Raw genomic sequence first — 4,683 nt, 5'->3', positions numbered from 1 at the left:
TATTTTTGTTTTCTGTATTCAACATTTAGAATCTATTTATATGCTACATTAATTGTGCCGACATCTACAGGTTATCAAATTATTCCCAAATTATTCTAGACTTACATGCATTTTTAAATGACTATTATACTCTGTACCCTTGCTGACAATTCACTTTTGCAGAAACATGTTTTTACTAAGGGAGATAAATGTTTGTGGTACATCTGTAAAATTAATACATATAGGAGATTATTAGCAGCAACATTTCCTCAATTTAGGTTTTAATCAAACATTGCTACAGTATGTGGTTTCATGAGAACCCCTTGGGTTGCTTATCTTCATCAATTATCATTCATCATCATGTGAACTAACTTGGCATAGTAAAATACAACAAAAATATTCTAGAAATATATTTATTCATATGAAGATTCACACCCTGTCAAATTCTCAGTCCACACAATATTATTAGAATCTGCATTCTCTCTTCATTCACTGCATTCCCTTGCAGTCTTATGTCCAACATACACCATTTGCACACAACCAGCATTTGTTCAGTTTTATCCGTCATCCTTCTGCTGCCTGAAACAAATGTTAAGTTGTAACAGATTTAATTAATTTGAAGAATTTTCTGTACAACATACACATAAAGCGCATGCAAAGATTTAATGGAGAAATTTGTGTCAGGACAATACAGAATTATATAATGATGCTGTTATTTGTCATCATTGTTCACAAATGAATTTTTGAACAGTATAGGCATGAAATAAAAAACAACAAAATATAATAATATACCATCCTAATATGAAAAGAAGTTTTGTCTTTCCTGTTAGACCATGTGTTAAAACTGCACCGACAGTTTGCGCACCACCAAAGAAACTACTAGTATCCCTCTTACAGGATGAAGAGCTCCCTTGGGGGAGATAAGTTAAACATAAATAAGAGTTACTTCTCTTGTCATTGCATATTAAGTAAACTAACATTTCCAATAGGAAAATGAATATAATATTGATTACTTATGTTTTCCATTTCATTTTGATAAGAATTTGTGGTATTGCCCTTCAGTATTAGCCTGTTGAAGATTAAGTTGCAAATCAAATAAAATTTGGACAAAGCATCCATAAAAATCATATAAAATGTTACAGCAAATTACAGAATACTGGTAGAGTTTTCCATAGCTTTATATGTGATTGCTCAATAGGATATACAAAATGATCTGCAAGGTATCACATTAATAGGTTTTAACCTAGCTAGGTCATGATGTTACACTGGTGTGTTACAGCTGCTGTATAATTTCTATTGTTTTGCTTTAGATAAACAATATTTTGAAACAGTCACATGGGGCAATGTTCCAGTGAGTCATTGGGTATCTAAAGTAAATTAATGGAAAATCATAGCAGTAATTCACTGACTTGTACCATAGCTACCATGTAGGGTGAACGATACAGTTACATTCAAAAAGGTATATAGATAAAGGAATAACAAACCTGATACTGGATAGGTTGGTAGAAAGAGTGGTATCTAACACTTACTCTAACAGCTGCAGTTTCTCTCCTGAGTTCTTGAATCACCAAAACTAAGGCTTCAGGATTCACACCATTTTCACAAAGGCGAACACAAGTTGCTACAGTCTCAGCATCAAGACCAGTATTTAAAAGTTTGGATATCTCCAAAAGTGCTGAAATTTAAAGAAATAAAGAATTAATCAACAGACAAGATATTTAAACACAAATGGAGTGGAATGACAATTATTGAATTAATGCATTGAAAGTCTGTGCAGTGAAACTTCCAACAGGTGGACTATCTTCCCGTTTTATGGTATAAACAAGAGAGAATAATCTTACCGTGACTAGGAACTGGGTCAGTAGGACATCTGTCATTTTAACGATAGAACATTCTATCTAGGTATAAACTAAATAGAAAATTCTATCGTTAAAATTACATATTGATGTAATTAACATTAACATGGTTTAATGCAAGAAATAGATGGTTACATCCCCAAATTTAATGAATTTATGGAACAAAAATGACCTCAATTTCTGTCCATCCGAGTGAAATATTCTCGAGATAAATTGATTTTCTTATTTAAAAAAATATACACTACTCTTTAATTCAGGTTTTATCTAAAAGCAATAATTACATTTAAAATAAGGGAGTAAAAAAATAATTAAAATAATTCATGCTGAAAAATTATCCAAAGATCTGCAATGTAGATACTACATGTAGCAGCAGCCAGGTATTATTCAATCACAGGCACCTGAATTTTTATCAATCAGTCGCTTAATAAGTCATCTATCGAAAAAATTCTACCCCTACTATATATAACTACAATTACGTGTATTTATATATAGTAGAATTTTTCGATAAATGACTTATTATAAGCGACTGATTGATAAAAATTCAGGTGCCTGTGATTCAAAATTTGTATAAATTACTTCATACTACAGGCAATAAGACACCAAAATATACATGTCCATTGATATAATCAAAATAACAAACAAATGCAGCTAAAATCCGTCCCACTATTTTTTGCTTCATTATTAGATATTTACATTTGCAAATATGTTTCCTTACATATATATTTTTAAAAAATTATGTTTACATTAACTTCCACTGTCTTCCAGTTTTCGTGCCGTTAAGGTATGAATGTTATAATTCATCTTATTAATGTGGAAATATTCTAAAGTAGTTTCAAAATTGATTTTGTCGTTAATATGTATTAGAATGTCTCTAAATGCTTACTATCTAACGTTTCCTTGGACGCTGACGGCTTTCGCTTTCCAGAGTCCGCCATTTTTTCTACGAGTTGTCGATGTTAACGCGTTCAACGAATTATTCCACCTGTTCTATTTCGTGTTCAGTCTCCAGATCTTGAGAAGAGTCAGGTTTTTCCAGTGCAGAGTTTTGTTTTTTTCTTTAACCATAAAGTATATTATAATTTGTGTTTTAAAGCATAGATAGAGAATTAAGGGATAACTATATAGTAAATTGGTAAAGAGTATCAATTGCTCAAAACCATTTCATCTATATAGATGTATTTGAAATTCACATTAGGAAACTATACACTTACCAAATTACAGCAAACAAATTACATGTAGGAGCAACACAATCAAATACAGAGACATACGATGAGATGATGATGAGAGAGAGAGAGGGGCCGGGGGTGCGGCCATCTTCAAAATAAGTCTGTAGCTGCGTAGTTCGATAGCTAGCTGTTCTATGTGATTTTAAAAAAGGCATTGTCCTGTTCTTGAATGAATACTTTTCAAACAAAATGACATGTAGGACTTCGTATTTATTGCTTTTGTATCTTTTGACAACATATTTGGCCAGTTTTGAGCAGAAACAAGCCAGTTAAAAATGTTTACATTCTTATCCGCAAATGTACAAGATCATTGGCCGCACATCCCCGGGGTTAACTATTTACGTTGGACTAGGTATGAATAGAATTTAAATCATTTGTTTATTAGCTCCAACACTAGTTCTTCAACCCAATCTGAGTTGATCTAAAATCTCGAACCTGTCTACGCATCTACATAATTTGAAGATCATTCTTTAAATTGTATCTGAAGCCCAGGCTACCTCTGCATGTGATTCATTCACATAGCCGGTTAAATCAACTCAGCAAGTTTTAATTAGTACAGTGTACTATTATTTGCAAAAACATGTGACCTGCTTTAAAAACATTAAACTCCTCCAACATTGGAAACACATGGCTCACGCTCAGCATCCAAGCCTCTAGAGTGCATCATTATCACACGATGCATCATCTATTCAAATCTGACAAAGGCTAAATTAACCAATAATAACCAAGATTTGTCTATCAAAGGGCACCTGCTCCAAAAACTTTAAAGAGGTTACGATTTTGGTCTTTTTTCCTACTTGTATTGTTTTCAGTGCATTAGTAATGCATTTCTCAACCAAATGTGGGTTACTGCATGCATGTATACAGGGAAATGTTCGCCCCGTTTTATTTTCACCCCTTTCGTTCTCGTTGTCAGCGGGCGAATTCAAGTCAAAGCGAAATAAATTATTGTAGCAAGGTTTAAAACAATAACATATAATACAAAATAACAAAACAGGAGCAGAGCAACCACGGACCTCTACAAAAATTAGAGGTAGGATTGGGTGCCATGGAGGAGTGAGCATCCTTTGCTGACTCGTCTCTTTGTTGTAATCGGGAAAACGGAAAAATTCATCGACAATCTGGTGATGAATAATGTTCTAACAATAAGTCTAAAAACGTCAGTCATCATTCGACCTAGGGGAAGATTTGTATTTGCTGACAAGGTCGTTGTATCGACGATATAACTTACAAAATAATGACTTTTCGATTGAGACTGTTGATAATCTTGTTTTATCAACTCGTTGCAAATAGCATCAAAACTTGTCTTTTCTATACTTTTGTACAACCATTCCTAACGATAAATAAAGGTCCAGGATTTTTGAAATCATTCGTAGCTGCTTTTTCAATAGAATTGGATCTCGTAAATTTACCTATCTTGTCATCGATCATTTACGAAACTATTTTGTTAAAAATTATTCGGATTGCGTACACAAATACTCTTAAGATGATATAAAAAGATGCTTGCGTTTCTGATTCACAACATCTATGAAGTTTTTGGAAATCAGGACTTCCAATAATATGCTGAAATTCCCATGGGAACCATGCAATTGCGCTCCATTGTTAGCAGACCTATTTCTATA

Source organism: Crassostrea angulata, chromosome 1, assembly GCF_025612915.1.
Source record: "Crassostrea angulata isolate pt1a10 chromosome 1, ASM2561291v2, whole genome shotgun sequence".
Lineage (NCBI taxonomy): Eukaryota > Metazoa > Mollusca > Bivalvia > Ostreida > Ostreidae > Magallana > Magallana angulata.
The sequence above is the reverse complement of the archived record's forward strand: the minus strand, read 5'-3'. Positions refer to the sequence as shown.